The sequence below is a fragment of the Cervus canadensis genome, chromosome 1 (assembly GCF_019320065.1).
Source record: "Cervus canadensis isolate Bull #8, Minnesota chromosome 1, ASM1932006v1, whole genome shotgun sequence".
In the NCBI taxonomy this organism is placed as follows: domain Eukaryota; kingdom Metazoa; phylum Chordata; class Mammalia; order Artiodactyla; family Cervidae; genus Cervus; species Cervus canadensis.
This window is the reverse complement of record NC_057386.1, coordinates 5,757,881-5,784,116: the sequence shown is the minus strand read 5'-3', so window position 1 is coordinate 5,784,116 and position 26,236 is coordinate 5,757,881. Positions and strand designations below refer to the sequence as shown.

Genomic DNA, 26,236 nt, shown 5'->3' with positions numbered 1-26,236 from the left:
TTAGTTTGAAAAAGTCAGTTTCAAAATAAGATGTTTTGAATAATGGCCCCATCCCTGGAGTAATGGTCCAGACTCCCAGAGGGACAATTTGAATGAAATGCCCTCATTCTGAAGGAGGAATTCTGGAATGTTCTTTCCAAGAACTTCTGTTGCTTTTCAACTCAGACCTTATGATTCCCACTGTTGGAGATTATAGGGGCTTCCCTGGTGGCTCAGATGGTGAAGAGTCTGCCTGCAATGCAGGAGACCCGGGTTCCATCCCTGGGTCAGGAAAGATCCCTTGAAGGAGGGCATGGCAACCCACTCCAGTAGTCTTGCCTGGAGAATCCCATGGACAGAGGAGCCTGGCGGGCCACAATCCAGAGAGCCCAGACAACTGAGCAACTAACACCATGATTCCCACTGTTGGAGGTTAGAATAGTCTAGTTTTTTTTCCTTTCCTTTTCTCTTGGTGTTGTATCTGTTTTTCATGGGTTTTGTTGGGAGGGGATCTTTCAGGTTAAGTTCAGAGTGGGGAGGGACCTCATGTCATCACCACCTTTCTGGATGTTTTAGAAGCTCTGGTTCAGGTCTCCTGGGAGCTGGCAGTCCTGGGTTTCCTTCTGGCCCCAGAGTACAGCTGTCCATAATGGATTTCTTCCACTGTCTTTTTTGGGGGAAGGCAGATGAAAACACACAGACGTGTCTGAATCTGTCCCTGGCTCATTGCCCACATCCTCCTCCTCCTCCCTTTTTCCTATCATGTCACTTAGGAACGTCTCTCTAGTTTGGTAAACAATCACTCCCTTTGATCCACGTTCTGTCCGCCCTCTTTTCCTACCAGTACAAATAATTTGGCAAAATAAACACTGTCATCGGTGATCGTTTGCAAGCTCCTTTCCATCAAACATGCTTTATTTATTTCTTTTTTCAAAAAGAAAAAAGAAGAAAAGGGAAAGGGAACTCTGGAGGATATCAGAGTGGGCTATGTCTCTTTCTTCTGTCTGTAGGATTTCAGGAGATTTGATAAAAAGTTCTGACAGCTGGCAAGCTAAGGCTGCTTTTAAGTGAGGGCTGCTCAGATGGGGAACAGATTCAGGGCCAGCATCTCAGGAAGGAAGGGGTTGCCCTCTCCCCACGTTATCTTTGTGCCACGTGCAGAGCCGGCCCAGCCGGGCACACTGGAGTGGCGTTGAAACGGAGCCAACCCCTCACCATCTGGCCCTGACTGTAAACATGTGTATACAAAGCGAGTGTCACTTCAGCTGATTCGAGAGGGCCTGGCTGCTTTGCCAGTTGCTGCAGCTGTACCCAGGGGTGGGGGTGGAGGGGGGCAGAGTGGGGGACGGCAGGGTGCAGAGGCGGGCGGCCCTTCTTCCAGCAACATCTGTGGGTGGCTGGAGGGAGGCCTGACTGCAAGGCTTCAGACACCCAGCCCAGGCATCGTGGACCCACGTCCCTTAGAGCCCACGGTGCCCTCCTACCCGGCTCTCAGGCCATCACTGCTCCGGCATTTAATTCGCGCTCCTGGCAGAGACTGTGAATACCCTAAAGGCAGGCCGTGCTAGTCTCCTGTTTCTCCACGTTAAGAGACTTGCACTTGAGACATGATCATTGAATTAAAATAAATCCCTGCCGGCAATTTCTTCTTCATGTCAATTGCACAGCCCTTCTGCTCTTTCTGCATAGGTTTCCACTATTTCTGCCTTTGCCGGGCAGAGAGAGGAGCTGAATCCCCATCCCTCCAGGGCAAGAGGAAGCTTGGAGTGAGTTCTCTTTGAGCCAGGAGCTTGGAGATCTTAGCTTTGTCTCACAGTCTCCCTGGGGCCTCACTTTTACCATCTTTGCGAGGGGATCGGTATTGCCGCACCTATGCATGCACCGTCAGAGGCCTCCCAGCCTGGGTTCCTGCCTGAAGATGAGGTGGGGATCAGAGGTGGTTCAGGCAAATACATGCTATCCAATTGCTGGATCCAATGAAGGGCGCTGGCCGCTAAGGCGAGCACGCTCAAAAGTCACCGTGTTTTAGTTTCCTGAGGACTCTTTTTTCAGCCTCCCCTCCCCCCTCCCCATCACCAGCCTCTCTTGGAAAGTTCTGATGCAGTTTCACCTGGGAGGTGCAGTGCTTGCTTTGTCTTTAGGCAAAAAGAGCGGCTCCAAGGAGGAGGCTGCCCTGGAGGTCAGGGCCACACCCCGGTTCCTCCAGCCCCGCCCTTCTCCCTGCGTTCAATTTGGCTCCAAGGACTTCCCTGGTGGTTTGGTGGTTAAGACTACACACTTCCAATCTTCCAGTGCAGGGGACACCAGTTGGATCCCTGGTCAGGGAACTGACCCACTTGCTATGTGGCACAGCAAAAAAAAAAAAAAAATCTGACTTCAGAGGAGCGAGTTTCCCCTGCCCTGAGCCCCATGCACCCCCAACTTTGCCCAAAGGAGCGAGTGACACTTTTCCTCAACTCCTTCCTCCTGTGCACCTCCAAAACATAAACAGAATTAATTTTCGAGATGTGTGAAAGAAAATGTACTTTTCAAACAGCCTTAAGGACAGGAAAAGGAGAAAGCTAATTATCTCCTGGATTTTCTTCCAGCCGGATGGCACGGCAGTAGGGATGGGAGAGCAGACATCAGCAGGTCCAAGAGCACCCCCCCCAGGACGGCACCTCGGGGTGCAGAGAGGATGCCCTGCTGGCATCTGGGGAGATGGGGGAGGCTGTGCTTCCTGTCCCCAGGGCTGGCATTCGGTGTGGGTTGGCAAGACCCCGCTGCCACCGGGCAGTCTCCCAGGTGTGGCTCTGCCAAGGTCGTGTCCACCACGGAGCTGGCCCTAATGACTTGGCGCCACAGGGAGGCCCCCGGAATGTGGCCGATGGGGAGACAAGGTCCTTCTCTGTCTTCCCTGAGCCGGAGAGGCAGGCGAGAGGTGAGGGCGGTGAGGAGGGAGGAAGGCTTAGAGGGGACCACGTTGGGATGCCCAGGAAAAGGGCAAGCTTGGGGGACCCACAACCCCAAGCTCAAACTGAAGACTCAAAATGAGACAGTCTCTCTGTGTGACACTCTCCCCTTGACAGACACCTAATTAAAACTGGACAGAATCAGGCAAGAAAGCTACTTCATCTAGACTATATTTGCCTTGCTAATTTAGGTGTCCGTGAATGTGTGTGTGTGTGTGTTTTCCTGTTGGGTGAATGTTTATAAAATCTTAATTAGGTTGTGCGTATTGGAACAGAGATGGAAATACATCTTTTTTTTTTTTTCTTCCTAGAATGGTCTTACTTCCCCAGGGGACATTAAAGCTCCATACACAATATTCTCTGAGTAGAGACAGTAGTAATGGCCTTTGACGGTGGGTTTCGAGGGAGAAGGGAAAAAGTGTCTTGGATTCAATCACAGATGAATGCATGATCGCTTACTAATTTTTTTTTAAAAATCAAAACCTCAAAATTGAACTCAAAGCAGTTATTTATAACCTGCCAGGGGAAACTGGCATTTCAATATCAATCTCATATTGGATAAATTTTTAACAACCTTTAATGTGACCGAGAAGCCGGGGGAATGCACCAGGCATGCAGAGTGGGCACTCGGGATTCGTGGGAAGGAACTGAATGAACAGAGGGTTGGGAGTCTGGGGCGATCCCATGACACCCCTGGTCTTCTCTTCTGGTCTCTGCCCCTCCCAGCTGAGTCCCACTCCTGGAACTACAGTCTGATGTCATTCCCCTCCAGCGCATTGAAGGGGAGCATGGCCGGGAAACGGGCCTCCTGGTGGCACTAGTGATAAAGAATCTGCCTGCCAATGCAGGAGATGTAAGAAACACAGGTTTGATCCCTGAGTAGGGAAGACCCCCTCCTGGGCAGGGCAACACACTCCAGTATTCTTGCCTGGAGAATCCTATGGACAGAGGAGATTGGTGGGGTCAAAAAGAGTCAGACAGGACTTAGTGACTTAGCACGCACACATGGCTGAGGAATGTCAAGCGGGGCAAGGCTGCCGGAGACGGGATGAGAGGGCAGGAGGCTTGGCTTGACTTAGATGAGAACCTTGGAGCAATCAGCCCTTCACCAGGGAGGCGGCCCCTTGAAGGCAAGCCGACCACCCGGACAGTGTCAAGGGGCTCGCTCACACTCAGGGAAAGGGGCCAAGATGCACGGACCAGATAGAGCAATCAAGGAGCCACGTCTCAGCTTGGTCTTTCTCGGGGACAGAGGTGAGGCCGTTTGTGTTTCTGATAACCTCTCTGGAGTCTCTGTGGGTCCCCAGCACTTGCAGCTTGTGATCGAGGCTGAGATCTGCTGAACAGGACTGAGCAATAAGGTCCTTGCGACAAGGGAATGGGGTTGCTTTTTTTTTTTTTCTTTTTAAAATTTTTATTTATTTTTGGCTGCACGACATGGCATGTGGGATCTTAGTTCCCCGACTAGGGATCGAATGCACACCCACTGCGGTGGAAGTACAGTCTTCACCACTGAACCGCTGGGGAAGTCCCCGGTGTTGCTTCTCCATGACCCAGGGAGGCACTCCAGATGCTGCCTCCATCAGCAGCGCTCGAGGTTTACTGCGCATGCGTGTCCTCTGGGCATCAGTGCAGAACCCCGTTCAGAGAGTCTGGGATGGGGCTTGAGATTCTGCCTTGACCCTCCCTGGGCTCAGGGACCACAGTTTGAGTAGCCAGGGTCTAGAGCCCAGAGTGGTGATTCTGCATCACCCAGAGGACTTGTTAAAACGTGGGTGGCTGGTCCCTCCACGCCCCCACTGCGGCTTCTAATCCAGTAGGTTTGGAGGTTTCCTTCTCTAACAAGTGCCCAGGTGACAAGGGCAGAGTCGGGAGATGACACTTCAAGAGTCACAGGTGTCGGAGACAGAGACTTGCATTGGGAGCTCAGGGTTCAGCAGGGGCAAAGAGACAGCGCAGAAAGCCCAATGGACAAGATGCGCGGTTCCTGGGGACCAGGTTCACACCGCGTGCTGCAGGTACTAGAGGAAGAGGAAATGAAATGGGTTGTATTTTTTTGCATGTATTTTTAAATTTTATTTATTTTTAAATTGAAGGATAATTGCTTTACAGAATTGTGTTGGTTTCTGCCAAACATCAACGTGAATCAGCCATAGGTGTACATACGTCCCCACCCTTTTGAACCTCCCTCCCGTCTCCCTCCCCATCCCACCCCTCTAGGTTGTTCCAGAGCCCCAGTTTGAGTTCCCTGAGACATACAGCAAATTCCCATTGGCTCTCTCTTTTACATTTGGTAACATAAGTTTCTGCTGGGTTTTGAAGAGTCAGTCAAGTGGAGAGGAAGGAGGAGGTCCCAGTGGAGGGAACTTGTTGTAGGAGGCAGAGGAAGTAGATACAAGTAAGAATATCCTGTCTCCTTCTTCCCCGCGATTTCTCCCGGGTGAGGGTCACCAAGGGAAGGGCTGTCTCCCCTCTGCCTGGACCAGGCGGTGCTCACCGTGACTGCACATGCTTAGGATACCCAGGGAGCTTTTAATATCACTGATGCTTCAGCCTTTCCCCCCGGAGATTCTGAATTGATTGGTCTTAGGTGGGACCCAGACTTTTAGGTTTTTTTTTGTTGTTGTTGTCGCTGTGGTTTGTTTCTTTCTGGAGTAAAGTTCCTTCAGAGATTCTTACATGCACACAGGGTTGAGAATCATTGGCTAAGATGCAAGCATATTCCCATTTTCCCAGCTGCAGTTTGTTGGGAGTTAGGCAAAGGATTGCCCCTCCCTTATTTATCACATCCCCTACAGAATCCCCCCCCCCCCGCCCCCGACCTCCGCAAAGCAGGTAGCTGAGCATCTGGTAAACATCTGCCCGGTTCCCCCACGGAGCAGGGTGACCTACTTTCCTGCCTGTGGCTTCGGTGGCACAGAGGGGCTCTTGGGACGGAGGGGCAGATGGAAATGTCAGCGTGTCTGTGTTGATGCTGCATTTGGGCGTCACCCAAGAGCTTGTTTCTCTGTCAGATTCCGGATGCGGTGTTTAGGTGGTTATAAACGGCTGCCGCCAGGCGCTAGCCAAGGAGATCAAAGCAGCTGGCAGCATCCAGAGATGTCCTGGGCTTCTGGCTGCCAAGAGCTGGCAGTTCTGGGCTGGGGCAAGACAAAGCCAGTGCACAGACTGTGTCGGCGGAGTAGGGTCCCCTGGAGGCAAACAGCACACCTGGACATTCTCGGTTCACTGCAGGGCTTCCTTCTCCCCCTGTGCCAGCTTCCCCAGCTACCAGAGGGCACATTGGGTGCACACCTCTCTGTGCCCAAGCTCCCCCGGGATGTGGACCATGGTGCCATTCACTCTTATGGTTGTTTGTGGGTCTCATGGCTGGGAGTCATTGTGAGGGAAGATGGGACCACGCCAGGTGAGAGGCAATCCCTCCTAGGAGGCTCCATCTCAATGCGGGTTCCACCTTGGGGATCAGATACCCTGAAGGAGGCCAGGGGCTTGGGACCCCCTCCTCTCCTTCCTCTTTTCAGCTCTGCGTGTGTGATCAGTCGCTCAGTCGTGTCCAACTCTTTGCAACCCCGTGGACTATAGCCCACCAGGGATTTGTCCACAAGATTTCCCAGGCAAGAATACTGGAGTGGGTTGCCACTTCCTGCTCCAGAGGATCTTCCCGATTCAGGGATCAAACCCAAGTCTCCTGCGTCTCCTGCTCTGGCAGGTGCGTTCTTTACCACTGCACCACCCGGGGAGCCAAAAGGAACAGCAGAGAGAGAGGCTGGGTTCCATCCTTTCTGTGGCCGAGTGAGAGGAGCTGGTCCGGCCTTCTGGTTCAGCGCGCGTCTTGGATGTCTCCCTGTGTCCTCCTCCTGTGTCCTTGGACCTGTTTCAAGCATTTTCTGGGGCTGGCAGACAGAGGCGGAGACCCGGGAGAAACCAAGCCTGCGAGATGCTCTGGCCTTGGGCGTGAGTCGGAGCGCACGCGTCCTTCCGGGAAGCGGCCTGGAGCACTGCAGGTCCTCCACACTGCCCTGTGTCACCAGTGTTTATTAACCTTTCCTCGGCACAGCAGAGAGCATCGCATCTCTCTGCACAAGCTCTCAAAGACCTTCGATTATTTAGTGTGGGCTCCCCTCCCCATTTTCAGGAGGCGCTGTTATTAATGTCTCCCCAGTCGGATTTCTGAAAGAACAGTTTGTCTCACCTCGACAAGAGAGTTTGAGAGAAGCGTGTGAACGGGATTCGCTTGGGCGCAGGTTTCCGCTCCCTCCTCCCCACTCCCTCCTCCCACGCAGCTTCCAGATCCCCAGCTCCGAGAGGCTCTGGCCCTCCCATCAGGACCAGGCCCTCAGGTTCGTTCCTGGAGAGGTTGGGATGTTTTTCTAGCCTTCCAGCCACGTGTCTCCCCTCTCAGAGAGGCAGGGAGGAAAACGGAGGCTCTTAGGGCTCTTCTGGGTGCTCTCAAAGTGCGGGAGGAAAGGGCAAGGAGGAGAGCCCCCTCCCCAGCAAGCTGGAAGCTGCTGCTCCCCACTTCCAGCATCTTCCTCCCACCTCGTGGTCCCAGGAGGGTGTGTGGGCATTGAATGTGTGAACCCAGCCTCTGTAGGAAGTCATCAGGCTGGGCTCAGGAGGGCAGGGGGATTTGTGGCTTCAATGGAAATGCTCATCTCAGCCCTGCAGACCCAGGGAGCTGAGCAGGACGCCTGCTCCTGGCGGCAGCTGGCCCAGGTGTGGAGCCAGGGTGAGGATGGGCAGGTGGGGCTGGCAGGCGTGGATGCAGAGGATGCTGGAGCAGACAGGATGCGGCAACAGCTGGGAGGGGTCGTATTTAATGTCCTTCCCAGCCCGGAAAGCTTGGGCTTCTAAGGTTCTCAGAATAAGACACAATTGACAAGCCCTCCTTGTCCTCACCTTTGGAAGCTTCTAAACACAGCCCCTACCATTTGCCCCTGAGCGCAGACAGAGGCAGCAGTGATGGTGGCCTGAGCTTAGAGAACCAGTCCCAGCTGCTCAACCATCCCGGGTCAGGCCCCAGCCTGACTGCACCTCTCCAGCCCTCCTGGCTCCCAGCACTGCCGCCCTCCGCACCCTGCCTCGCCCCTGCCAGTCACCAGTCTCCCGTCCACCTTGCTCACCCAGGCCCCGCACCAGGATGCCTCTCAATGGGATTTTTTGAGGTTCGACTCCAACACCACCCCCTCCATGTTGCCTCGATAACTTCCCTCCCACCTCCCCTCCATCTCTTCCCCACTGCCCAAGCAGGAAGTCATCTCCCTCGTTGGGATTCTCGGAACACTTTCTCTATACTTTGTCGGGGGTACCCATCAATTTTTCCTCTTTAATCCGAGTTATCTACCTGCATATCTTATATCATCTCTGAGTTGGCAGGCTTCTTAATGACAGGAGTCATACCTCATCCGCCTTTATGGCCGCACTGCACTCAGCCCCACAAATGTTGATTGAATGAGTAGAAACTCAACCTAATGACGTCCTGGGAGAAGGTCGTTCATCTCTTCTTTGCTGTTGAAGTTGGGAGCCCTCCTGGTCCAGGGGAGGCGGCAGGGTGAGACTTGGTCCTCTGAGCCATCAATCAATTAGAAGGCATTTCCTGTTCCACCTCACATTCCTCTGGGATGTTGTTAGCTGCTGGGGTCCACCACATGGATCAGACTGACACGGATGTCACTTGTCACCTCCCAGCCCCTAGCAACTGGCATCTCCCTGATCCTCCGGTCAGTCCAGCCAGAGACGGGGGTTGGAATCCCACCGTGGAGTCTTCCTGGTTCTCCTGGGACCTTCTCCAAGGCCACCATCTGATTCTGCTGGGCCTGTGTTCATGATGTGCGCATGTCTCCCCCCACTAAAACACAAGCTACGTGAAGGTGAGGAATGCTGTCTGCTTTGACCCCTAACATGCATTTTTAAAAATAATTTTCTAAATTCATTTTTGGCTGTGCTGGGTCTTTGTTGCTGTGTGGGCTTTTCTCTAGTTGAGGCAAGCGGGAGCTACTCTTGAGAAGCAGAGAACGGGCTCTAGGACTTGCGGGCTTCACTAGTTGCAGCGTGGGGACTCAGTGGCTCCCAGGCTCTAGAGCGCAGGCTCAATAGTTGTGGTGCGTGGGCTTAGCTGCTCAGTGGGGTGTGGGGTCTCCCCAGATGAGGGGTTGAACCCGAGTCTCCTGCATTGGCAGGCAGAGTCTTTACCACTGAGCCACCAGGGAAGCCTGATCGCTAATGTATCTTAAGGATTTAGATCATACCTGAGTAGAAGATCAATACAGATGATCAATACAGATCAACACAGATCAATACAAAGAATGAATGGATGGATGGATGAATGAATGAATGGATAAATGATCTTAGCTATGACATCACCACCAAAGCCCTCACTGTGGTCTGTGACTCATTCTGTGTAGGAAAAGCAGCCCCTCCCACCTTCACCACGCGAGGTGGACAAAAACTCCATCATGATACAGAACTAACTCCATTCCCCGTTCTAGTTTGGAATTGCCAATGGTCTCAAGGGGTTGAATGAAATTCTAAGAATAATCCTCCCCAAATCCGCTTCGATAACAGCGCTTTCCATCCTCCTGGCTGCCGGAGGGCCACGTCTATAAATTCAAACAATAGGACGAGCTGAGTCCCCAGAGCCCTCGCTCCTGGAGCTCAAATAATAATCCCTGGTTTTTGGCAGGATTTTCTGGTTTCTCTTGAGCTTGAAAGGACGGACCGTCCCTGCCAAGTGGAACCACCGTGCCATAAAAGCTGGCCGAGATTGTGAGTGCCCTTTGGAGTCAACTAATTGGTACGTTCAACTGGTGTTTGGCAGGCGTCAGGCATGAGCATCTGTTAACCCATTTGGTGCTCGAAAGAGTAGATGCTGTTACCCGCACTTTACAGACAGAGAAAGGAGCTTGCTTTCCCAGAGTTACATGGCCAGAGGTGACCGGGCAGAGCTTAGAGGTCAAACCTGGGACTCAGAGGTCCAGGGACTAAGTCACCTCTACAGGGGTGAATGGTTCTAGAATTCCCAAAACTAGGCTTACCCAGGGTGTGGCCATATGGCACAGCAGAAGCCTTGATGATGGTGATGCTGTGTGTGTGGTGTGGTGTGTGTGCAAGAGAGAGAGAAAAAGAAAGAGGAGATCTTCTATAACCTATGGCCAATTTCATTTCAGGTCCTTTCGAGGACTCCTGAACCCTGGTTATAAAGGCAGAACTGTGGTCTGAGGATGCGGTGTTGAAGGTGATGCCGAAGAGCACAGGTCAGGGCAGAGGTCACAGAAACTGATGTGATAACTACAACCTCAACTAGGAGTCACTATCCTCAGCACCACTGGGGCTTCCCAGAGCTCATCACCATCATCACCAACACAATATCATGAATAATCCTTACTGAGCATTTGCTCTGTGTCAGGCACGCATTTAAAAACCCTGTCATGTAAGGGGCAGGCGTGCCTGTGCTAAGCTGCTTCCGCCGTGTCTGACTCTGCAGCTCTGTGGACTACAGCCCGCCCGGCTCCTCTGTCCATGGGATTCTCCAGGCAACAGTGCTGGAGTGGGTTGCCATGACCTCATCCAGGGGATCTTCCTGACCCAGGGCTTGAACCCACATCTCTTAGATCTCCTGCATTGGTGGGTTCTTTACCGTTAGTGCCACCTGGTAAGTGGCATAACTATCTCCATTTTTCAGAATGGAAAACTGAGGCATGCTGCAGGATTGTGCCCAAGGACACTTATTCTTTGAGTGGAACTGGGGGAGGGCCAGACTGGCTGCCTCCAGGGCCCTGGGTCTTCATCTCTCTGCCACATAATAATATCTTGAGAAAGCAGAGAAATTACATGTATTGAGCGCTCCAGACTCATTCACTCAGCATTCGAGAAGGGATCCGGGAGGGCAGGGCACCGGGAGGACCCAGGATCAGCGAGGCCCTGACCTCCCCGAGATGGGGGTGGGGGGAGTGATAAGGCACTTGTATTAAAATGCAAATTTCTGCCTTGCTTGCTGGTTTATCATCTGACTCGTTATACAATTTGCCAGTTATAGAAGAAAAATTACCATAATGGGGCCCTAGGGAATGGTTGTAAAAAGGAGACCAAACGTTACTTATCGGCCGTTCCACTACAATTATCTACTGTGTTTGTTCTTTTCCTCTCCAGAAAAATGAAACCATCAGTGCCAGCGACAGGGTGCTGACCCTGTGGGAGGGAGCACATGGGAGCAGAGAGGCTGCGCCTTTGATGGGCTTTTTCCCTTTGATCTCCCCTCCTGGTTCCCCAGACTCCCTGCTGGTACTGCCCTGGGGCGGCCCCCTTTGCAGAGCAGGGCAGGGTGGAGAGTTTCTGAGCAGTAAGAGAGACAGAGGATCAGGCAGGTGAGGTTTAACTCTGTCCTCGATCTCAGTGGCTCAGGGCTGTGCCTTTCCCGGGGATGGGCTTGTGTGCGGAGGTGGGACACCCCCAGGGCCCACTGAGCATCATTACTCAGTCTCACCTGGTGTCCACCAGACACTCCAGACTCCGGAAGTTTGCACATCCTCAGGTGTCCGCAAGGGGGCAGTGGCTCTGTGGGCTGTACCCCTTGAGCACGCCTGTCCTGAAGCCTGCCAACTCTTTCTGCTCCTAAGATCCCTTTTCAACTGGTACCCGCCAGCCTGACCCACTCCCGGGCTCCTCACAGGCAGGCGCTTGGTCTCATTCAAGCTGACTTTCTCAGTACCTTGCTTAGCTCCGGGGACATGATAAGGAGGAAATAAATATCACACGAATGAATGAAAGCGGCTGTCTGAGAATTCGTGTCTGTGTGTTTTCAGGTTTTGCTTAAGTTGTCTTCCCCACAGTCTAGCTTCTTTTAGGTCCAACCAAATCTTCCCCAAGCCCTGAGACCTCTGATGATGCCTCTGGCCTCTAGAAGCAGCATATTCAAACAGTCAGGGGAGCAGAGAGCACTGTTCTCCAGGCCACCCACGCATGCTGTTCAGATATTTTTTACTTTTTACAAGCCTTAGGCTTCCCGATGATTTTTTTTTATTCCACCACAGAAATTAGGACTTCTTTTGTTTTATTCCGGGAGTGCCGGCTCCTCATTTATTTCTGCCACGATAGGAAGGGTAGACCTTCAGTGCTCCCCTGAGTTAAATTTACCAAGGCCAAATCCTACACCATGCACTAAAAAGTTCTAAAACTGTCTAGCGGTTTCCCAGACTCTTGGAAGAGAGAGCCATGGTGTGGCTGAGGCATCCACACACTTTCTTACAAGTTAGACCCAAGCTGGAGGAACCACACGCTGGTGCCTGGGGTCAGGAGTTAGGTGGATTACTCTGTCCTTTATGGCCCAGGGGCCAGTTTAGTGGAAGAGTTTTTCACAGACTGGGAGTGGGAGATGGTTTGGGGATGAATCAAGTACGCTACATTTACTATGAACTTTATCTCTATTGTTAGAACATCAGCTCCACCTCAGATCATCAGGCACGGGATCCTGGAGGTTGGGGATGTGGGATTAGAAGACATATTTCCAGCTTGATTTCTGGCCATCCACCCCTTTGAGTGGCAGAACAAGGCAGTCTCCAAGTTCTTAGGTGGCAATCCAATCCAGCTGCTTCGTAGAGAGGGCACTACTTTACCTGTACCTCAACATTCCCAAAGTTAAGATCATGGCGTCCGGTCCCATCACTATTACGGCAAATAGATGGGGAAAAAGTGGAAACAGTGACAGATTTTATTTTGGGGGGGCTTCAAAATCACTACGGATGGTAGTTGCAGCCACGAAATCAAAGGACTCTTGCTTCTTGGAAGAAAAGCTATGACAAACCTAGGCAGCATATTAAAAAGCAGAGACATCACTTCACTGACAAAGGTCCATATAGTCAAAGCTATGGTTTTTCCAATAGTCATGTATGGATATGAGAGTTGGACCATAATGAAGGCTGGAGAGCTGAAGAATTGATGCTTTCAAATTGTGGTGCTGGAGAAAACTCTTGAGAGTCCCCTTAGCAAGGAGGTCAAGCCAGTCAGTCCTAAAGAAAATCAACCTTGAATATTCATTGGAAGGACTGATGCTGAAACTGAAGCTCCAACACTTTGGCCACCTGATGTAAAGAGACAACTAATTGGAAAAGACCCCGATGCTGGGAAAGATGAAGGGCAAGAGGAGAAGGGGGCGACAGAGGATGAGATGGTTGGATGGCATTACTGGCTAAATGGACTCGAGTTTGAGCAAATTCTGGGAGACGGTGTAGGACAGGAAAGCCTAGCATGCTGCAGTTCATGGAGTCCCATGGAGCAGACACAACTTAGGGACTGAACAACAACATGAACCTCTAGAGCTTGGTGGGCTATGGTCCATGGGGCCACAAAGAGTTGGACGTGACCGAGTGACTGCGTGTGGACACGTGCATGAGCCTGTAGGGAAAGAAACACTTCAATGGCCTAAAGTTTCATTTCCAAAGAGTGAGAGGAGGGTATGGAATGAAAGAATCCCATGCCCTGGAAGGACACTCCAGGGGTCAGCTGGTCAAATCCAGCCAGTCATTTGTCTTTTACAGTCTTCCGGCTCAGAGTTATACTTACTTTTTCAAACAGTTGAAAGAGGTCAAAAGAATAATATCTGTGACATGTGAAAATGATGCCAAATTCAAATTTGTGTCTATAAATAAAGTTCTATTAGTAACACAGCCCTGTACATTCATTTATATGGTGTTGGGGGCTGTGTTCACCATACAGGGTCAGAGATGAATTCTTGTGACAGAGATAATGGGATATGTGAGGCTGAAAATACTAATTATCTGGCCCTTTACAGAAAACATTTGCTGACCCCTGCTCTATAGCCTAGAGGGTCCCTCTGATCCTACTCCCAGCTTCCAATGCGTCCCCTGGCAATCAGAACATTATGGGAAAATTTCTTGCCTTTTGAGTAGATTTTCTCTTATCTTACTTTTTTTTTAAATGAAGAGAGAGACATATTAAAGGATGAAGCTGGGAGTTAGTGATTCTTGGAATACAGTATTTTTTTTGACCTAACACAAAGTCACTGAACTTCTTTCTTTCTTTCTTTTTTTTTTTTTACCCTTTTAACTTTTTGTTTTATATTGGAGAATAGTCTGTTAACAATGTTGTGATAGTTGCCAGTGGACAGCAAAGGGACTCAGCCAATACATATCCATGTATCCATTCTCCCTCAAACTCCCCTCCTATCCAGCCTGCCACGTAACATGGAGCAGAATTCCCCGTGCTATACAGTAGGACCTTGTTGGTTATCCATTTTAAATAAAGCCATGTGCCCATGTCCATCTCCAAATCCCTAACTATCTTTTCCTCCCATTCGTCCCCCCGGTAACCAAAGGTTCATTCTCTAGGTCTGTGGGTCTGTTTCTGTTTTGTAAGAAAGTTCACTTCAAAGATGCTGAATTTCTCTCTGGGTGAGTACTCCATGTCCCCGATCCGATGGGTGGTGTCCGCATCGGCCTGCCCCCAAAGCCAAGGCTGTTCCACTGCCAGCAGGGAGTGTGGCCTCTCTGGAGGACAGAGTAGAAAAAGATGGTGCTGCTGTGACTCTGAAGACTCGGCTCCGCAGAACGGAAGTGGAACGGTGAGTTGGTTTATCCTGGGAAAAGCCTCCCAATAATTCTTTTTTAAAATTAATTGATTGATTAATTTTCGACTGCACTTGGTCTTCGTTGCTGAACATGAGCTTCCTCTAGTTGCGGCAAGTGGTGGGGGGGGGGTGGTCACCACTATACACCCCAAACGAATACTGGTGAAGCACCTACTGTATGCCAGGCGGCATGCTCGCTGAGAGTCATAGTGCTCTGTGTGCAGTGAGGCTATGTAGACATACTGTATATAAATGCTTATATATGATTGAGTCGCTGCTGTTACTTTTGCACCAATACCAGGCCTTTTCTAGGAGCTTCCCAGAGGTTCCAGAGAGCTTGAAGAAAGAGGGAGGATGATACAGGTATTCAAAGTGACCGTATTTCCCCGTTGTCTTACTCCTGTCTGCATCTCTGCTGAGAAAGTGATGGTCTTTCTATCCCTAAGGAGGGTCAGCAGGTTGATGTTCAGATGAGCCCTTTCTTCCTAAATCCATCTCTAATCTCTTTGGTTTTTCCAGTAGTCACGTATGGATGTGAGAGCTGGACTATAAAGAAAGCTGAGCACTGAAGAATTGATGCTTTTGAACTGTGGTGTTGGAGGAGACTCTTGAGAGCCCTTTGGACCACAAGAAGATCCAACCAGTCCATCCTAAAGAAAATCAGTCCTGAGTATTCACTGGAAGGACTGATGCTGAAGCTGAAACTCCAATCCTTTGGACACCTGATTTGAAGAACAGACTCATTTGAAAAGACCCTGATGCTGGCAAAGATTGAAGAGGGAGGAGAAGGGGACGACAGAGGGTGAGAAGGTTGGATGGCATCACTGACTCAATGGACATGAGTTTGAGTAAGTTCCGGGAGTTGGTGATGGACAGGGAAGACTGGCGTGCTGCAGTCCATGGGATTGCAAAGAGTTGGACACAACTAGCAACTGAACTGAACTGAATCTCTTTGTCCTGATGCTCAATTATCCTGTCCTGGAGTCTCTCTTTAGTTCTACCTCTGTTCCCATATTCCAATCTCATGGGCTCCTATTCATAGTTAAAAATTGAATCAGCCCAACTGGGAAAGGTTTCAGATATTAGTAGGGAAGGAATGGCCTTTCCCCCAATGCAATCAGGAAACCCTGATCCTCATGTGCTGACAATAGAAGAAGTGTCTCGTGTGGGATGAGAGAGCAGACTTCTCTCTCTCCAGCCCTGAGAGCCACCTTGAGGTTGGGCGTTTTGTGAAAGTCTCCAGGCTGGCTACCCCCTTCTTCACCCTCCAGGCCATGCACGAATACTTGGCAGTCAGTATTTAGTCAAGGTGGTGCTTAGTGTCAAAAATCCCAAAAAGAAAGAAAAATGAAGTGGTGGAACTTGGTGACCTGGCATTCAAGCCCTGGCTTGTTCTCTGAGGCTCCCAGGATGAGATGGAGCGTGATATCACCTGACTTCCACCACCAGGAGCCGTTGCCTAGACAACGGCCCTCCTGGAGGTGAGCCGGGAGATAAAGGCCAGAGGCTCATTTCTGTGTTCCAATTTCCAGTAGAGGACATGCTGCCTGCTTGGACCCCTGACCTTTGCCCTCTGTGCAGAGGTGTGGCCATAAAACCTGTGACCTAACAGGACAACCTCTCCAAATGCCAGTAAGTCAACTCAACAGTCCTTCTGTTAGGGAAAACATACTGACCAAAACCGCCCAGCAGGGCCAGGTACCATAGTAACCATCTGCAGGAATTATTTTATGGCAGGAGGTCCTGCTAAGGAATGTGGAACTAATAAGCCACCACCAATAGGAAGACTTTGGGAAAGGTCAAAAGGAGACACCACATGTCCTTCCACCTCCCAGAACCCTTCTCTCTGGAATCCATCTTGGCTGAGCAGTGGGTGCGCCACCAGGAAGGACCCTGAATCAGAGTGATTGGCCAGAGAAAAGCCAGAAACGAGTCCCATCACCATAAAACCCAAGACTGCGAGCCACGTGGCAGAGGAGTCCTCCTGGGTTCCCTCGCCCCGCTGCTCTCCACCCGGGCGCTGCTTCCCAATAAAGTCTCTTGCTTTGTCAGCTCTTGTGTGTCCTCGGAAGTTTCATTTCTGAGTGTTAGACAAGAGCCCACTCTTGGGCCCTGGAAGGGGTCCCCCTTCCTGCAACACTTCAAGAGATATGTAGGAACAGCAAGTGGCCATTTGGTTATCTCAAGAGTTGGGGTGGTGGACAGAGCCCCAAGAAGAACAAATCTCTTTGATGCTCAAAGGACATTCCCTTCAAGACCCTGTCACTTCTGTCTCCTCCTCTCTCCAGCCTTCAAAATTGTCCAAGGGCGACCTGCTCCCCAGAGCCTGTCTTATCCTTGCAAAGGCAGGGTATCCCTTGCTCCGCCCGAGAAGGCCTCTGTCCCTTTATGCTTTTGATCTCCAGGGGCTAAGTCTCAGCCACCCACCTTGCCTTTGGAGTTCATGAGAATGTGCATCTGTGAATCTGGAAGGCTCTGAGTGTACCTCACAGGGACAAGAAGAGAGAAAAGAAAGCAGGTGCCTCGGTCTCAGTGTCAATGCAAGTTCGTGTGCCTGCCGCAGAGGGAGGCCAAACAAGCTGAAACGTCCATGTTTGGAGCAGAGAAAGGTTTACTGCAGGGCCAGGCAAGGAGATGAGGTGGTGAGCTCCCCAAAAAAGTTTGGAAAGGCATTTTTAAGTGGCAGGTGATGGGGGTGGGGGTCACTGGGGTGGGGGGTCGCAGGGTGTGTGATTAGCTTGTGCATGATCCTGATCGGCTGATGAGGGAGCAGGGGGTGTCACAGGGGTTCCGTCTACCAGTCCTGAGGCTCCAGGAGGCCTGGGGCCAGGTGCTCGTGGTCATCAGGTAGTCAATATCTTCCCTTTGGTGGGGGGTTTTCACCTCTGCAAAACAGCTCAGGAAATGTGCATCAAATACTGTTACCTAGGTACTTCAGAGAGGAGCTGAAGCAGGGGATAAGAGGGAAGGCCTGTCCCGGAATGGCGTGGGGTCTGGCTCGATTTGCTGTTGGTGCTCTTTAGCTGTACTCAGCCGTGTCTGACTCTTTGGCAACCCTGTGGACTGCAGCCCCCCTGGGTGGAGGCTCCTGGGTCTCCTGCACTGACGGGCGGATTCTTCGCCCACTGATTCACTGGAAGCTCCCTGCTCAGTTGCATGCCTGTGGGCTCAGGCACTCAGTCAGGTCCAGCTCTCTGCGACCCCATTGACTGTAGCCCGCCCAGCTCCTCTGTCCATGGGATTCTCCAGGCAAGGATACTGGAATGGGTTGCCATTTCCTTCTCCAACCCTGCTCGGCTACATCGACCCTATAGCCGCGTGGATCGCGGTCCTCCGGCGTGGTGGTACTGTGTTTTGCGGCGTCCCTGGCCTCTACCCACAGGATGCCTCCTTTCCCCAGGTGTGACAACCAAAACAGCCTCAGACCTTCTAAGAATCTGTGGTTGAGAACCTCTGAAAAAAAGGAAAACAAATGGTTGGAGAGTTGTTCCATTTATTTCAAATTTGTGGCTGGGTCACCAAAGCTATATGCTGGTCCCCAGTGCTTGACCTTGGGCTATTCCATTCGAGATTAGAGTCTCAGCTTCCACCTTCTACCATGACCACCCCTTCCACCCCCTGCACACACAGTGCTCCCCCAACCCCCTCAAGCAGACTGTGTGTGGGGGTGAGGGGTGGGGCTGTAAATTTCACCAAACTTCCAGAGGAAACTTCTCTGAGCACCAGTCCCGGAGCTTTGGGTGGTCAGAAATGTTGATTACTGGCTGATCTACACTGTAAAGATAAAAGGATTTTCATGGAGAGGGGGGAGCAAGTCAGGATGGGGTTCGTGGTGCTCAAGATTTTAGGATGTCAGATTCCCGAGAGAGGTGGGATTACTGAGGTAGGACAAAAGAGGTGACTTTGCTTGTTAAACATTTAAAGCATCAGATTGAAACGGTTGCTCTATCTCCTTCAACCTTCGGACTAATCGACTATTTGATTAACCGTGAATCTCTCTGCCTTTTAAATGTTTAACTTTATAAGTGGCTGACTCTGTTAATGCCTGGTGGGTTTTCCCTTTCCTCCTGGGCTGGGCTTTCTCTGCTGGCCTCCCTGAATGACCAAAACACAAGGAGAAAAGATGAGGCTGCCGTTGTGGGGAGGTCTGAAAACCCTTGTGAGGGTTAGTCACGTGAGGAAAGGTTTGCAGTAGTGTGCTAATGAAAAGTATACATGACGTGATCCTAAATGTGCTTTATAATATGGAGACATAGAGCATACACACTCTGGAAATGTCTTTTATTTTTTTTTAATTTTAGCCACGCTGTGTGGATGTGAGATCTTAGTTCCCTCACCAGGGATCAAATCTGTGCCTCCTATGGCGCAGAGTCTTAACCACTGGACCACCAGGGAAGCCCTGGAAAAAGTCTTAATACAAATGTACCAAACTGTTAGTAGTATTTACTTCTAGTGTGGATTATATGATTTTAGTTTTGTTTCACCTCTCTGCTTTGTTGAAGATTTTCTACAATCAGTATGTATTATTTTTATAACCTGAAAATAAAAACCACATTAAAGGTACTTTATTTTGTATCACTATTATCATTGTTATCATTATTATTATTTAATGCCTGCAGAGGTGAAAAGGAGAGGTGCATGTCATTTCTGGAGGGGAAAGACCATATGGGGGCAGATGACCCTGGGATAGGGTGTGGCAAAGGCAAGCCTAGTTGTCTGGGGTTTCTGTGGTCCCCCAGAAATAAGAGGGTACACGTCTTGGGTGACCTCCAGAGAGGCCCCCGCAGTGTCTGCTCATCTCTGGGGCATCTGGTGAACCGGTAAAAAGTTCACGAATCCACATTCAGAACTCAGTGCCTTGGGGCTAGAGTAAAGTCAGCCCTCAGCCAGGCCACTGCTAAGCCTCTCCAGGGTCACTCGACTCCCCGCTGTGGTAAACTATAGCGGAGAAACCCAGCCACAAGGAGGGGAAGCCCCGCACCTATTACAATGCAGCCCTCAAGGTCAAAGGAAGGAAATGGCTCAGTTCCACAGTTGAGAACGCAGCCCTTGCTGGCGTGACCTGTTACAGACTCCACTTACTGGAGTTGGTCTTGGAGAAGATCCAAGACAAAGGTCTCTGTTCTCAAGGAGCTTCCAGTTTTCAGGCTCAAGGAGCAATGGATGAGTGTGCAATTCTAAGAAAACCACAGATGGAGAGGGTAATGGGAGGGAGCAACTCCACTTGGGAAAATCCAGGGAGGTTTCATGGCAGAGGTGTCATCTGGAAGCACAAGGGAAGTAAGGGATCAGCTCAGAAGGAAGTCAGAGAGGGAGAGGGGTTGTTTTCCACACGCAGTCCTGGAGGCCTGGCAGTGCAACAGAAGGAGTGAGCTGGGCAGTATCCTTTGGGGCCGGGCTCCCTCCTCCAGAGGCAAGCGCTGTCGCTCCCCCTGGGTTCTCCTGGTCCCCAGTAACATCTCCACCCAGCTGCTCTCCTGGGAAAGGGTGGCTGGCCAGGGCAGGAGGACCTGAGCTCACCAGCCTTACTGAGTCCAGGGTTCTGTGTACAGTCAAATCAATTCATTTGGAACCTGTGATGATTTAATCGGAGCCGGAGTGATATTCGGTTCCCATTAACATGCTGGTTCATAAACAAATCATTTCAGTAAATAAAATCCCAAGGCCAGCTGCTCATCCTGCTCCAGCAAGCCCTTGTTTCGGGCAAGGGCACGCAGGAGGGAGGACAGAGAGAAACCAAAGAGGAAAGGCTGGGCTGGATGCTGGCAGCCGACCTGCCCCGGGGTAGCCTGCACCTTGGGGAGTGAGCTTCCATCTCCCGCGGCATCGGCAGGTCACCGAGACACAACTCCTGCCTGGGGTTCCTGGATGTGTTTTATCAAACTTCACTGATCCCTCCCTGACTCCTCCATCCTTATACTCAGACATAAAAGGCAGATGACAGGAGAGAGGCTTGGCCTGGGTACCAGTATACTGTGGGGCCATCCCCACCTGCAGTTAAGAGCTTCAGAGTGTGTGCCCCTGATGCTGAATCCCAATCCTATGCTTGCCAGCTGTTTGATCTTGAGCAAGAGATTTGTCGCTTCATAGACTCACTGATGTCTGATGGTGAGAGTTGACTAATTTCCAGGAATTGCGCTTAGCGCTTATCACAGATAGCTCTTATTATCTTCACTTTGCAGATGAGGAAACTGAGGCAGACAAAGAGAGAGGGGTCAGACCATATGCCCAAAGATACACAGCTGCTCAGAAGAGGTGCCTGGGTGCTCTTTATCTCCCGGGGTTGCTGGGAGGGGTGAGAGAGTTACCCGCGGTGAAGCTCACAGTATCTGGCACACGGTAAGTGCTTGATAAATGGTTGTTATCACTGTTATTATATTGCCTCTTTGCTTCCCGCCCCTTCCTTCTCCCGCCAGGCAGAGATGTTCCCAGCAGAGCCTCCCTGGGAGTAGGAGCTCAAGGCCATCTGTCCACCCCAGGAGGCTGCCCAGGTGAGCCTAGAGCCCAAAGGACAGGATAGGATGGGAGGGGAGCATCTTCTTGTGGCCAAGCCCTGATTGGAGCCCATCTACATCTTAAAACTCAACTTGGAAAACTACAATCCATCAGCCAGTGATGGTGTAAATTGCTTTGCTAAATATATTTCTGGGTACATGGTAAGTAAAAATATCATGAATTTAATAAGCCTTGGAATTCACATTTTTCCAACCCTAATTAAGTTTCTGCTCTGCTTTGGACGTGCTCTCCTCATCAGCGAGGTTGGGGAGGGAGGGCTCTTCCGTTCGCTGGAGCTGGGCTGGCCCCAGATAGCGGCTTTCATTAGCGCATTTCATCCTCCCAGCAGAGCTCTGTGTGGCCGGGCTCATTATTCTTGCCTTGCCGAGGTCGAACGGAGTCTCGGGGTTCTATCTAGGGTCACGCCAGAAGTCAGGATTTGAACCACATTCTAGCTACCTCCTTCAACTTCCCCCTACTCCCTGGGGCCTGATGGGTCAGTGAAGTGGTCCCTCTTGTTCCAGAGTCTGCACACAGCTTGGCTCACTCCCTTGGTGGGTATCCTACACCTTGACAGCTGTGTACATGCCTACGTGTTCACTCATGAGTCCTCCCCCTCCACACGCACACATTCCCATGGACCCACCATGCAGATACAAACGGCAGTCATGGGTACCATGTCCCATGATGAAGACCGATGGGTCTTCATGGCTGATGGCAGGGGGTAGTGCCTCTACCGGAATGGCTACCATAGCCGGGATGTTCACCATCGTGATGGTTGACTTTATGTGTCAACTTGGCTGGGTCACGGTGCGCAGGAATTTCATCACACACTGTTCTGTGATGTTTCTGTGAAGGTGTTTTTGGATGAGGTGAACATTGAAATCTGTGCCCTTGGAGTAAAGCAGATTGCTCTCCCTAAGGTGGGTGGGCCTCATACTATGAGTTGAAGGCTTGATAAGAACAAAGACTGACCTCCCCAGAGCAAGAGGGGAGGCTACCAACAGACAGCCACTGGACTCAAACTGCACGCCTTCCCCCCGTCTCCAGGCTCCAGCCTTACCCTATCAGATTTTGAATTTGCCCAGCCTCCACAATCACATAAGCCAATTCCTTTAAATACATCTCTCTCTATATATATATTTATATACACATCCTGTTGGTTCTATTTCTCTAGAAAACCCATAGGAATACAACCATGTTCAAGCACTGTGACAGACCCTCCATCAACACAGAACCTTCTCAAAGCTCAGGGAAGTGGGGACTGATGTCCACCTTTTTACCAACGAGGAAATGGGGGTGTGGAGGGCTGGGGCGATTGGCCTTCCAGGCTGGCAGAGGGGTGAAGGGCTCTGGAACTCATCAGAGCAGTCTGAATTCCAGTTCTGGTGTGGGAACAGTAGTGCGGGCCTCTGCATCCTCAATCAGACGGTGGGAAAACACCTTCCCCGTGGGGTTGCTCAGGAGGTGAAGTAGGGTGACATCTGAAAGCAGTCAGGAGCTGTTAGGAGTGGGAGCAGAATCAGAGTTGAAGCCAGGTGTGTCAACTGCTGGAGCCTGCATCCCTGGGCTCACTGGCCCCACGGTCTCCACCTGAGCACCGGGGTGCTCCCTGGGTTCTGTGCTCCAGGACGGGGCTGACTCCTCCCTCCAGGCTGCCCTAGGACCAGCGCCCAGGCCCCCTCCCCATTTCCGGGGGGGGGCAGGGCATGCAGTGTTGTGCAGGAGAGGCGATGGGGAGGGGGCAGCATCCCTCTGTCTGGTGTTTCCCAGTCCTCAGCCATGCTGCTGTCTAACCGTCCACAGAACATGGGTTGCATGTCACCAGGCTATGTTTGGAGGCGTAATGTATTCTCCAGGGAGCTGTGTGCACCCCAGTGCCAGGACAAGGCAGGAAGACCCTGCTGCTCTTCCCTTTGCAGGGCCCAAGGGGGCTGTACAGCCTTTTTGAGTCACTTCATGAGCGTTCCCAAGACCCCCTGAAGAAATGAGGTTGGGCAGGCTGCAGGAAAACAGGTCAGGGCTCAAGGTGGCCCCTTAGCATGTGAGTAGCCTGTAGCTTGGCTGACCCACTTCTCCAGACCCTGGCTTCAGGGTCTGTCCTGACTCTGCTTAAAAGCCTCCCAGTGACGGCGCTGCTTTTAGGACAAACCCATCCTGGAAGGATGGCCAAGACCCTCAGCACCCCTGCGGCAGTGCCCGGGGCGTGGCTGCAGGACCAGCCTGGGAGGGTCTCCAGCATGTCCTGCGTGACCTTGGACACTGCATCACCCTTCCGGTGCCTCAGTCTCCTCGCCTCTAAGATGAGGGTTGCAATAGGACTTGCGTCACAGATTCTGCCTGGAAAGCAGGTACCATTTCATAAACTTTGGTCCGTTACTGTGAAGATCACTGTACCCCTCCTCCATCCCCATTGGCCAAGACAGAGAGAGGAAGCTGGCCTGACTCAAGTGCAGTGTGTGAAGGAAGCCTGGTCTCTCCCTTCCCATTGGAGGAGGGCAGAGGAACTTTCTTTCCCCCATCAAGGTAGCTCCCAGTTGGCCGTTTGACGTGGCCCACAGGTTTTCTGGCCGCCCCCTGCTCCAGAGCAGGGTGGAGACAGGAAGGCTGGAGGCAGCCCCAGGTCCCGGGAGGGGCGGCTCTGACCTGCCTGCTCTCCCACAGCTGGTGCACGAGATTGTGTGCCCCTGCCTTGGATGGAGTGAACCCCAAGGAGAGATATGGGCTCCAGCCATTCTTCAGGGACTCCCCACAAGAAAGTTTCCATCTGGAAGAGATGTGGGAGGGGAAGGGGAGAGGGGGAAAGAGGAAGAAGCTGGATCTGGGCCTCCCTGACCAAGTCATGATGCTGGGTGGCGGGGGGGGTTCCCTGCAGGTCCACGTCCCCCCACCACCTTAAGCGAGAGGCCAGGGCTGGCTGGTCAGACTTAGAGAGGTTGGCAGCAAGACCTCGGCCTCAGGCAGGGAATCAGAGGGAGGGGGTGACCCACAGACCCCACCCCAATCCATTCAGCCATAGCCAAGCCTGGAGGAACAGAGCTCTGAATTCTGCCAAGACTGAAGTTCTAAATAAATCGGAATAAATACTGAAAATGCATGCATGCTAAGTTGCTTCAGTTGTGTCTGACTCTGTGTGGCCCTATAGACTATAGCCCACCAGGCTCCTCTGTCCATGGGATTCTCCAGGCAAGAATGCTGGAGTGAGTTGCCGTGCCCTTCTCCAGGGAATCTTCCTGACCCAGGTATCCAACCTGCGTCTTTATAAGATCAAACCTGTTATCAAACCTCCTGCATTGGCAGGCAGGTTCTTTACCACTAGCGTCACCTGGGAAGACCAATATTGAAATAGAGGGCTGTAACAACTGGGAATGGCTGAAAATGTATATAATTTGGCTAAATGTCTTTAAGGGAGCAGGAAAAGGGAGATTTGGCAGAATGCAGTAGGGGGAATTATGGGGCCACATAAAATCATTTTATATGTGTACTCAAATATGTCCAGACTCCTCAATACTGGGTTAAATGTATTTATTTGTTTAATTTCTATCTCCCTGTGCGACCATCTGTGCTTTCCTCCTTGGTGATGATGTCCCTGATCAGGTATGCTGCAGGCCTTTCATAAAGGCTGGTTGTGTGAATTAATGAATGGGCCTTGGTCTCCTGACCCTGGAATTCCAGGGGAGAGGAATTCAGAGTAGGGGGGGTCCCCATTTCTGCCAGCTACCCACTTGTGGCTACACTCGTTCTATCTTTCCCTCCGATGGGTCCAGGTTGGGGGGTAAGGGAGGGAGAAAGGAGCCTGGCATGTGTTTAAAGGGAGCATCTTTCAGCCAATGGGAGCTCTACGGCAGGTGGGGCCTTGGTGGGGGGAGTGCTGGTGAGACCACCTGAGCGGGGAGCAGACCAGGCCCTGGGAGGAGACACGTGTGCATGTGTGTGTGTGTGTGTGTGTGTCTGGGTGTGTGTGTCTGGGTGTGTCTGGGTGGGGTGGAGTGGGGCACAGGTCCCTTCCTGTGTGTGTGTGTCTGTCTGGGGGTGCTGGGGCACAGGTCCCTTCTTTCTTATCCCGCTCCATTTTCTTCATTTCCCCGGAAAGCCAGGGCTGCAGAGCAAAGAGATTCACAGCATGCCGTGAGTACGGAGGCCCAGGCGGAGGTCCACAGATGGTTCGTCCGGGGCCCAAGGTCCGGGACCGCAGTGGGTGAGCGCCCTCCTGCCTTGCCAGCTCCAAAGCCACGTCCATCAGCCTGGACGCCCGGGGAGCGGGGACGAAGGAAGAGACGGCGCCCCTGATTGATGACTTCTTCAGACACGTAGGATCTTCCTTTCTCCTTCTGAGCGGCTCCAGAGCTGTCGGCCCTCAGGGCGTCTCTTCTTTGAAATCGAATTCCTCTCTGGGTCTCTCTGTCTCTGTCTCTCTCTCTCTCTCTCTCACACACACACACACACACACACACACACACACACACACACACGGATCCTCGAGGCTGAATCAGACCTCTCTTGTGGCTTCAGTCCCTCAGGGAGCTACTCTGAATACCCCCAGGGGTTACTGTCCTGCGCAGTGAACACCCTCCTGGTGACGGCCCCAGGGGTCAAGCGGGGCCGGGCCAGGGAAGGCGAGGGGCCAGGAAATGCCATCCCCGCTCGGGGAGCCCCTGCCATGTCGTCCCAGGAGCCCCCGGAGGGCAGCCCCTCTCCCCACTTCCTGGGTCACTGGCTTCCCTCTCGAGCAACATGGCCGCCCGGGAGGGACCACCTGCCGCATCCGGGGACGCAGACGCGGTGGCTGCTGGTCCTTCGTGGGCCGGGCAGCTTCTCCCTCCCGAAGCCGGCTTCCTGCTCCGGAGAGGCTTAGGCCAGGACTGAGGCATGTGATCTTACAAGAGGTATTTTTAGCTTTCTCATTAACCGAGTGCTTTCAAATTAGCCTTCTATTAACCTCAAAGGAAAATGAAAGTGTTTTTTTTTTTCTTCCTTTCCAGAGTAAGTCTCTCCTGCAGAATATCAAGGTTTCCATGATTAACGTTTCATGCGCCTTGAAGCTCTAATGAAGTTGGCTTCTCTAATATCGAACTTGATGGAATAATTGGTCCTCGGTCTCTGCAATGGCGAGGGAGATGCTGCCGCGCAGGGCAAATTGGTCTTTTCCTTCTCATCGCAAGCATGCTTTGTTTCTGTCGCCCCTTTCCTACCCCCGGAGACGCCCCCATCACCACCCTCACTCGGGAAG

The 26,236-nt window shown here is 51.8% G+C and overlaps 2 long non-coding RNA genes across 2 annotated transcripts; one reads left to right on the top strand and one right to left on the bottom strand.

Annotated features, from left to right (window-relative positions):
• The first annotated feature begins 274 nt into the window (after positions 1–274).
• LOC122441775 lies at positions 275–11,819 on the top strand. Its single transcript, XR_006269442.1, has 3 exons — positions 275–411; positions 8,619–8,800; positions 10,097–11,819. It is a non-coding gene; the product is annotated as an uncharacterized LOC122441775 (long non-coding RNA).
• Positions 9,016–17,973, bottom strand: LOC122441813. The gene is made up of 4 exons (XR_006269452.1): positions 17,963–17,973; positions 12,757–12,765; positions 11,578–11,580; positions 9,016–9,142 (listed from the first exon to the last, which is right to left on the bottom strand). It is a non-coding gene; the product is annotated as an uncharacterized LOC122441813 (long non-coding RNA).
• Between the last annotated feature and the right edge of the window lie 8,263 nt (positions 17,974–26,236).